Source organism: Cryptomeria japonica, chromosome 7, assembly GCF_030272615.1.
Source record: "Cryptomeria japonica chromosome 7, Sugi_1.0, whole genome shotgun sequence".
Lineage (NCBI taxonomy): Eukaryota > Viridiplantae > Streptophyta > Pinopsida > Cupressales > Cupressaceae > Cryptomeria > Cryptomeria japonica.
The window spans coordinates 31,656,482-31,667,272 of NC_081411.1; positions in this window are offsets into that span (position 1 = coordinate 31,656,482).

The following is a 10,791-nucleotide window of genomic DNA, read 5'->3' on the forward strand; positions in this document are numbered from 1 at the left end:
CTTTTGTCTTGTCTTCCAAATTTCTCATTACAGTAACCATGCGGTTCTCTCCTCCGGTAGAAATTTCTATCATCCTTCTGGTATGCATTACCTTCCTTGCTCACTTACTTGTCCTTGTTGTGATCTATATTGGTTCCTCTTCCTCATTGAAATCTTCCTCTGGTAAACCTTCCACCTCTACCTCTCTGTCTCTACTCATGCCTTTTATTCAATTTCTCTTCATCCTTTATTGCATACTAGTAAGCCTCTTCAACACTCTCTAATTTTATCATACTGAGTTCATCTTGTATAGACATCCACAATCCGTTCAAATATCTCACAATTTGTTCAATTTCATCATCAACATGTTCGGATCTGATGTTCAACTTGTAAAATGATTCAATGTACTCCTTCACACTAGATTCCTTTTGTCTTAGATTCTGAAACTTTCGAAACAAATCTACTTGATAATTTGTTGGGACAAACTTTGATTTTAACTTGGAAATCATCCTATCCCATGTCTTAATCTTTTCTTTACCTCTTCTTTGCCTATCAACTTGCAAGTGCTCCCACCAAAGAGATGCGTGACCCTTCAACTGGGTATAGGCATAATTCACCTTCCTCTCTTCTACAGTGTTTTCTAAATCAAAATACTTCTCCATATCCAAGATCCAATCCATCAATTCATCTGAATCTAACTTCCCATCATATTCCAATGGGGTAAAATGAGGTTTAGTGTTTTCCCTACTCAAAACCCTTAAAAACCTTTCCTCCTTTGGATCAACTGACGGTAGGTTCACTTATTCTATTGGGGCTTCTTCTCATTCATCTTTGGTTAGATCCTCAACATGTTGGCCTCTTCTTTGGGCTATTTCCACAGCTTCTAACTGGGCTGCTATTCCTCGCAACATCTTCATTGTAGCAGGGTCTGCATTCCCACACACTCCACCATTACTAGTTCCTTTTCACACCATTGATCAATGCTAGTCCTCTGCAATTGCAAGTCGGATCCACAATATACCACCCTACAAGAAGGTTTAGGACACGCAACCTTTGGAGCAAAGTTCTCTCTGATACCACTTGGTGCAGTCATTGGTGAGGAGGGACCTCGAGGAGATCAGTCCAAACCAGTCAGCAAGAGTAAACACAATGGAATCATACAAATATGATGGAGGCAATTCATAATAGATAGTTTTATTGCATTAAAGTTAATTACATCCAACCGGTAACAACCGGGTTACAATATACCGGCACACAAGCCTTGTAGAATAGGTCACACCGGGACCTTGAATCGAAAGATCCATCTTCTAGGCACAGTCTATCTATTTGATGTTCCTTGATTCCTGATTGATTACATTCTAAAGCATGATTAAAAAAATATATATCGATCCAAAGGATCTGGTCAGCCTGAAGAACAAGACCTAACATGAAAAATGAATAAGGTCAGCCTCCACCAAGAGATTCCTCCAGAAAATCCAAAGGATGAAATGTAGAAGGTCGGCCATATGCCAAGAAACATTGAGATCAATGCCCAAGGCTCCATAAGCTTCAGAATGGGTTCTAGTAGATCACAAGGATAGGTCTCAGGCAACCGGTAACAAAGGAACAACCGATAACAAGAAACTATCAAGGAAACCGGTAGCGATATCTTGCCGGAAAGTGATCCAAATGAGATGAGGTTAGCAAGCAAGCAAGATGATCAAGTCTTCAAGTAGAATCCAACTCTACAGGAACCGTGAGCCAAAATCGGGACACATAGAAAGGATAGCTAAAACTACAAACAAAAAACAAACAAAAAAGGAAATGTTTTATGTTGATGCAAGATTGTTGTGAACTGAGGATGCTCTTGCATCAATTTCTCTTCATCCTCCTACTTATAATAAGTTTCATAAGGATTATAAAGAAAAAAATTCTTTCTATGCATACCATCAAGTGCTTGGCCATTCCACTAGTGATTGTAAGGCCTTGGATGACAAGATTCAATAACTTCATCAATGAGGTGTTGTCGATCTTTCATGTATTGATATGCCTTCTTGTTTTTTTTGCATAGAAAGTGACATTGAGGTGTATCTGTATCTTGTTCTTTATCATAGTTCAACCTGCTTTGCATTTTTATCATGTCTCTATCTCTCACCTGTAGAGGTGATTGTCTATCTTTCGCCTGTTGTGATGAATATCCTTTTATCACTGTTTCATGTTTGCCTAGGTGGGGGCCAAACCACTTCTTCCTTTTCTTTATCACTTTCTCTACCTAGATGGGGGCCAAACCATTCGATCTATCTCTTTTTTTTGCCTTGGTAGGGGCCAATCTAATACTTACCAAATCTATCTTCAATCGCCCAATTGCATGGCTCCCTCTGCCATTGCTCTAGCTTCTTAGATATAGTTATTTGTGTTTTCTGCTAGCTAGGCTTAGTTCATGTTAAATATGTTTTTTGTCTTTCTAAGCTTTGCCCATTTGAGTGTTGAAGGGTGATCTCATATTCCCCTACCTTTTTTTGTGAATAGTGTATTCTATCATTATTCATGCAAATGACTACTATTCGTCAAGAAAGAAAATTAGATAGCTACCTTAAATACAAATTAAAATATATATAATCTTAGGAACATAAAAAATAGTTTTGTATATGAAATAAAAATATAGAATACTTTCTTCATTTATATTTGAATATAAAAATATAAGATTATATAAATAAGTAAAATTTCAGTTGTGTGACATATTAAATTTCATATAATATAGACATACACATACACTTACAGTTACACATACACATATATAATTTAAATTTAGATATTGTATTTTAATTTTAAACTAGGGGAAGAGTACCAGTAGCTGAGCATGTACCAATTGTTGTGAGGGTGTTGATACCTTTTGTTTCAAAAATTGAACAAATAAAACCTATTGTTTGAAACAAAAAATATCAATTTTTGTTAGGAAATGTACCAACAGTTGTTAGGAAATGTACCAATAGTTGTTAAGAAATGTACTAATAGTGTAAAAAGTAACCAATCAGGTGATGCCATATCAGCTGCACAACTGTTGGGGTCTCTTTTGCACGCCTATTGGTCTCACTTTTTTGGGGGGTTGTTTTGGACACCTTGGCAAAAAGTATGCTGATGTGGCATCATATTTGATGATGTGGCCCTAAGACCTTAGTTATAAGCAGAGGACTTGCCAAGTAAGCTGCTGTAAAAAAATTGGAGTGATTTGAAATTTCCAAGTAGGATTTTGAGAAGCGCAAAGTTAGGGTGCACAACTACTCGATCCTTTCCCCTAATGTAAAGAATAAACGAAAGTCATATAAATTGTCACATAAAAAGTTCAAAATACTCATAATTATCTAAAGTAGTCTAAAAGTGCCTTTGTCTATAAATGTCACAAACATTAATTAAAAATGGTTTGTTGCATTATAAGTAATGAATCATGAGCATCCTTTCTTTAACAATGTAAGTGAGTGTTGTTGACGTGGTCTAGTGCTGGAAGGGCTTTCATTTATATATTAGTGCCTTCTCTTGTCCCACTAGAAAAATGCATTTGAACAAATATCTTGTGCATCAATTTACACTAAAATGAATTGTTTTCTCTAGAAACTAATCTAAATACCCATCTTTGACATGCTAAATGTTGGCATATGGGAACTTAATTGGTGCAACATCAGACAGAAGGTCTCTAAGGGTTAATGATGTGACCAATATAAATGTCAGATTTGTTAGCATGATTTTAGGGTACAAAGCAACTCATGCCAATAGACTTAACTCAGTTTCCAGTTTATGCATTAATAGTGCTCGTGATATGGTAAAAAAAATGTGAAAATCGATGTATGTGAATGGTTAAAAGATGAGTTGATTGATAACTTAGCCAAAATCAAGAAGGATAAGAAAGGAACTTTTAGATTTGGAAATCTGTTAGTATGTCTGATGCTACACATAACCAAACAGGTTTTTGACATAGGCAACAAAGATTTTTGATTTGACATACCGGTAGGAAAACAATTATCAGAATTATTCAACAACATGGGTGAAAACAAGGAAAAGAATATCAATGAGTATTTTCAAACACTAAAGGTCGGAATGAACAAAAGAATCAGACTATCACAGGAAATTGTCAACAAATACAAGGATGATATATGTTTTGTAATCAAAAAGGATGAAATATGGATGGAAGCAGTCATCCCTAGAACAATTTGGGTAACAGAGATGGGTTATGAGATCGATGATCATATCATTGAAACTTATACCAAAGCACTTCTGGAAGAATCCAGGGAACCCAAGGAAGAAGTATTTGGTAGTGTTGAGACCATAGAAAACCAAATTCAGTCAAAGAAAAGAGTGAAAAAGGTTGAGGCATTTGTGAGGAAAGGATCCAGACAAGGAAAAGCCATAAAGGAAGATGTATTAAAGAAAACCGGCATAACTGAAGATGAGTTGGCAGCCCAACAACCTGAAGCTCATCTATCACCGGTAGGTACTTCCTCAGAATGAGATATGCCAGCAACTTTCAAAAGAGTTGTTAGGAAAAGAGATCCCTCACCAGCAACCACTCCTTCACCTAGAAGGACAAGGCAGAAGCAACAAGCTGTGAGATCTCTGATCAAAAGAAGCTGACACCCAAAAAGAAGAAAAAGACAAACACAAACTTGGCCCCTCTTGACATATTACTGAATGAGATCACAAAGGAAGGTAAATTGAAAAACATAGGGAAAATTTATGACACCCTATCGGATGATGAGAAAGGGTAAGTTGAGGAGAGTGTAATATTACACATGGACATGTATAAAAAGTTTTTGATGCAAGTCTTAAATGAAATTCCTGATGAACTATACAAAAGACTTGAGGCCAGAAGCCAAGGAATAATTGAATTGGATAAGAAAATTAAAATAGAAAAACTACTTGCAGTATATCCGGTAAACTCACCTAAAGAAATTGATGATCTGATAGCTCAGGCCAACCGAACAGCTTTTTCCACTGCACACCGGCAAATTTCAGTCATGGCAAGTAGAGTTACAGAGGTTTCAGAGGAAACAGAAGATGGTTGGGATATATTCTTGGTTGAAAAAGAAAAGCAAGAAGAATATAGGAATCCCAAGCCCATTAAGGTATAGCAGAAGGACAAAGGGAAAGGTAAAGTTGGTGGACCACCAAGTATCAAGATTAGAGACAACTTACCCCCACCTCCTTTAAATACTCCACTGGTAAAATCAACAACTACTGAAGATCAACCGGCAGCTGAGTATGGATAAATAGGATAATAATCCTAATCCTGAAGTCCTATATACTGTGAATGTTGATACTCAGAAGATCAACATAGTGGTAGATAAGGATACAACAAATAAATCAGGTATAGCCAAAGAGCCTCTGATAATAGGGAATACAGAGCAATTGGTAGCAGATACAGAGAAAAAGATGGAATCTAGAACACAAACAAAGAAACCAATAGAGCTAAAGGCTCTAGAATAGATGCCACCAATAAGAAATGAAGCAGGAAAACCAGTGCTTAAAGAAATGAAGATGCAAACAGACCTACCAGAGGTCAATACAAGCTTGGTCACTTCCACCGGTACTCAGTTTGTTAGGTCACCATCAAATGTGGCTGAGGTATTACTTGAATCTATCAAGAAAATAACTGATTATAGCTCACAAGCTTACGAAGCGATAGATGATTCAATCCCATTTTTGAAATCAATAGCTCCTAATTGTAATATAGACAATAAAGATTCTTTAGGACAGTTGGATACACTTTGTAATTCTGGAAATTTTGAGAAAACAAAGGTAGAATCTGTAAAGGAAATTATAGAAAAAGAGAAACATAAATTCTTTGAGGAAGGAATAAAGAAGTGTAACAGGGAGTTCGACACACTTCTACTGGAACTGTGTAATTTGTTAAAAGAGTACAAAAACCTATATAAAGATACATGTAAAACAAACTTTTTGACTGTAGATATTGACAAAAAGATAAGCAAGGCACAGGATGAGATAAATAAACTTCCAGACAATTTTGTCAACTCACCTGATTCATTATCAGTTTTTGAAGAGAATATAGAAAATTTTGAGAAAGAATTGCTCAAATTGGAAAGAGAGAAAGAGAGAATAATAAATAAGGCAAAACATTTGAGATCTAAACTAAGTCCAAGATTGGACTATTTAGCATCTCTGCAGAAGGAAATCTCAGAGGCATTAACATAGGGAAGCAAAACACTGGTAGAGCACTTGCAGTATCTCATCGATACAGTAAAAAGAATCGAGACAACAATAAAAGACAGTAAGAAGTTTATGGATGGTATAAACTTAATTTTGGGAGATCTTCTTCAGATAATAACTACCCAACTACAAGGTTGAGGTTATGGATTGGTACAACTACAAACTCTACTAACCTTTGTCATTGATGCCAAAGGGGGAGTAGTAGGATGAGAAAATTCAAAACACAGGGATCATATGCTCAGGGGGAGTTCTCATATTTTTGGATATCCTTTTGAAATTTCTCATGAGTGTTGCCATCAATGCCAAAGGGGGAGATTGTTGGCATATGTACACTCCAATGAGACATTGTGTGTGATTGAAGGTTTTGTCATTGATGGCAACCTTGCAATCCTATGGCACCGATAAGACATTATACTAGAAAAGCATTACACAGGCAACCTTGCAATCCTATGGCACCAGCAAGACATTCTACTAGCAAAGCATTATTCAAGCAAGACAGTGCACCGACATTAGCAAGACCACTCTACACTGGCACCGGCACCGGCACAGAAGAAAAGATGTTTACCGGCATAAAGGCTGACAGGATTTTTGATATGTAATATTTTGTTTATTATTGTAAGCCGACTTGGAAAATTGTAAAATGACTCTTGTATATAAAAGAGATCATTGTAGACATTTGTAAGATATATATAGGAAGCATAAAGAAAATTATTAGGCAGACCTAATGTGCGAATTATAGGTCAAGGGTATATGTAAAGAGCAGAGCAAGAATCGGTACTGAATCTGGCATTGAAGATGCTATTGTAAAGAAGTACAGATCATTGGATTTGCATAATCCTCATTGTAAGTTAGTGTGACTTTTTATTGAGCAGTGTGCTCTAGGGAGTTGGCCTTCCTTCATGTGTAGGCCCCTATTGTAAGTAATATTCTCTTATTGGCCAGTAAGTGAATAATGTGGGTCACTAATCCCACCGAGGTTTTTCCCACACCGGTTTTCCTCGTTAAACATCTTGTGTTATGGTGTTCTTTTCATGTGGATGTTTTTGATTTTGTTTATTACATTAATTCTTGCATACCAGTATACTGTTACTTTATGTTCTGCATGTTCTGTTTTAAGAAAATCTCATTACCAGTCAGATGCTGATTCACCCCCCCCCCTCTCAGTATCTGTGGGAACCCTAACACTAAATGACCATGATTATTACATGGAATCGAGATTTAAGGACATGTTTATATATATGGTGGCAATTTAAATAATATCTAAAATTTTGGTAAACGGTTTTATTTATAGCGGTCAATGATCTATAACTTCTTCATGATTAACTAATAGTCTTAAAAAAGGTTGGAAAAAAAAAGTTCTTGAAAGATAGTGTAGGAGAGCCTGGGTGAACTAACAATCAGTACCTAAAACAATAAAAATTTCTGCTTGAATTTTGGTTTGATTTGTTTTGTTTTGTTTTGGCATATCTTCATTAACCAAGCAAGCATATGATTACCAAAAAATATCATATATTCTGAAGGACATGATTGACAAGATGGGATATGAAGTGAAGCTTGTTCAAGTAACACAAAAAGTGAATGAGGCCTACTTTGCACACTTATATTGGAACAAGATAGGAGATGGAACACAAGAAGTCAAGTTTGAGCTTCAACCTATGGATACCATTAATATTGCAGTGTGTTTCAAGGTTCCAATACAAGTGAAAAAATACATGGCATACTTCAATAGAATGAAAATAATTGATGGTTTTGTTAAAGTATCTTAAGAACTTATTGTTGGTGTAAATACTTATTCATCTTGGATATTATTACACTTACCTAAGTTTACTTAGGAAATGCATTTCATAATAGTTTGGGTATGAGACACTTGGGTGTTTGTGCCACATTGGGATAGTGTGTGTAGGAGAAATTCCACCTTTTATGGTGTTGATCTTGTTGTTACACTCCACGTTCAATGGGTGGTCCACCTCATGTGGACTATTATATTATTTCTTCTACCTACCCACACCTATTTCCTACCTACCCTTGTTTCTTATTGAGCCACATTTCATGTTTGTGTGCTCACATATCCCTAGCCTTGCCTATATAAGCAAGCTCATCTACATTGTATGTAACAATTGATATTATTGATCATTTTCTATTGATGAGAATACAGTTTATTCTTGTCCTATATTATGTCTCTATTTTGTACATTTCATTGAGCTCTTGATCTTGGCAAAATCTCACATGGTATCAGAGCCATTGGGGCTTCATTGATTCATCTTGAAGAGGCATTATTGTGATGTCAAGAGGCAGATCTGAGGAGCAACATCTTTTGGAGGCATCCTAGACCAGATCTGACCCCGCCATTGCGTCTAGGTGGTCGTTTCCATGAATTTTGGTTATAAAGTCAACCTATTTTGGTGAGAAAATTTTTTTCGCCAATTTTGCTATTATTGTACGAATTTCGAAAAAAAATTCATTAATTTTTCGAAAAAAATAAATAAATTATTTTCTGAAAATTTTTTTCAAAAAATCAAAAATCAAAAAAATTGAAAAATTTCAAAAAAAAAATCATGAAAAAAATTTAAAAAAAAAAACAAAAAAAGTGTTTTTGGGGCATCCGCAGACCCCCCCCCCCCCCCCCCCCCATGACCTGCCATACCTTGCAGGTCTGCAACGCAAGTGTTGCAGGCGTCGCCCGTATCCACCGCCTCGCAGAATGTCCCGCCAGTTGCCTCGCTCCCACCGCCGACCGCTTTACCTCCCGTCGCCACAGACGTCCTCCCGGCTCCTCCCGACGCCACGCCGACTCCTCCCGACATCGACACCCAACCACCGGTCTTCTCCTCTCCAGCGATCATCCTGTCCACACCACCGGTCTCTCCCACTTCGTTGACGACCACCTTGAGCGGAGGACCCGCATCCGCTATGTGGCAGGCGGCCACTGGCCCATGGGTACAACCCGTACACTTAGTCATTCGCCATGTCATCTGCCATGCAGAGCCGCCTAGTCAGCAAATCCGTATGGTACGGCCTGTGTAATCACCTGCCTAGTCAGCAGTCCGTACAGTACGGACGCCCATTTAGCAGAGAGGCGAAGTTTTTGCGACGGTCATACGGCCGTCAAATTTAACATAGTGACTTACTGACGTCAGTGCCACATCAGCATTTTTCAAAAATTTCACAGGCCCCTCTCATTGAGCTTTTTGATTTTGCAGTTCAACTTCAAATGGCCATAACTTGCTCATTTTTGCTCCTTTTTGGGTGCAATTATTTTTGAAATGGGCTAGAATTTCATACTCTCCGCAGTGGTGAAGAAAGTTTTTGATTTTGATGCATGTTTTTTTTTCATAAAATGCAGTTTTTGGTGACTGTACCTAAGTAATCCCAGTTTTTGCAACTTCAGAGGCTTCGTTTGGGGTCATACGACCTCCTTTTTAGGTACCATTTTTTTTGAAAGTGCGTATTTTTTCATCTACTTTCACATGATGCTATCAGATTGATGCCATTGTAAGTAGAAATTGTACTTTCAGATTTTGGATTTTTGGCTCTCTTGGTACTTGTAATCTCAGTTAGATTCATTGCACTATTGATTGAAGTCTCTTGTATCTCATTTGAGAAGTTGTAAAATTTGCATCATAAGTCCACTTTGCCTTGTTTTGCAAGTGGCTCATTGTAATCGCACTAAGTATAAAGTGCCAAAATCATGACTTTGGGGGGGGGTACTTTGATTGATTGAATTTTGGGGGGGTGTCTCTTATGCTTTTGTGCTCTTGTGTTCCTTCCTTTTTGCTGTTATGGGTTCTTCTAAGTTTCCTCTCTTAACTCCTCATAATTATGCTACTTGGAAAATTGATGCATGGAGTAAACTTATGGAAAATCAATGAAATGTTGATGATGGAACAAACTAAATTGATAAGCATGGGCATTCTTAAGGCTTCTAAGTCTCAAGCATTAGTGGCAAATCAAGGGAACAAAGGAAATCAAGGAAAGGACAACTCAAACAAGAAGAAATGGCAATCAAAGCCTAAAGAAAAAGCACCATCTTCTCCACAACAAGGAGATTCATCCTCTTCCAAGAGAGATAATTCACCAAAGAGGGAGAGACCTACTTGTGCTTATTGTAAAAAGATTGGTCATGAGGAGCATCATTGTCATTCTAAGAAGATTGATGAGCTCACACATATCATCAAAAAGCATAACATTGATTTGCCTAAAGTCTACAAGACGGATGATTCATCAACTTCCACTTCCTCACATTCAAAAGGAAAAGGGCAAGCATTCATGGCTTCTACAAGTGGGAAGACTCACTCTTTTGGAACAAGAAAAGGAAAAGCTCTATGTGCTACTATCAGTCATGATTCAGAGAGATGGCTTCTAGATTCAGGGGCTTCTCATCATATGGCATCTTCGCAGTCTATGTTCTCTACATTTGAGCCTTGCACCATGCCACAGATTTTGATGGGCAATCATACATACATGGATGTGATTGGGAAAGGATCTATTGACATTGGGGATAACTCCTTCAATGATGTGTTGTGTGTACCCCACTTGACAAACAATCTCCTTTCTATCTATCAAATCACACATGGTGCAACTAAGAGAGTTGTGGAGTTCACACCTGACTCAGTT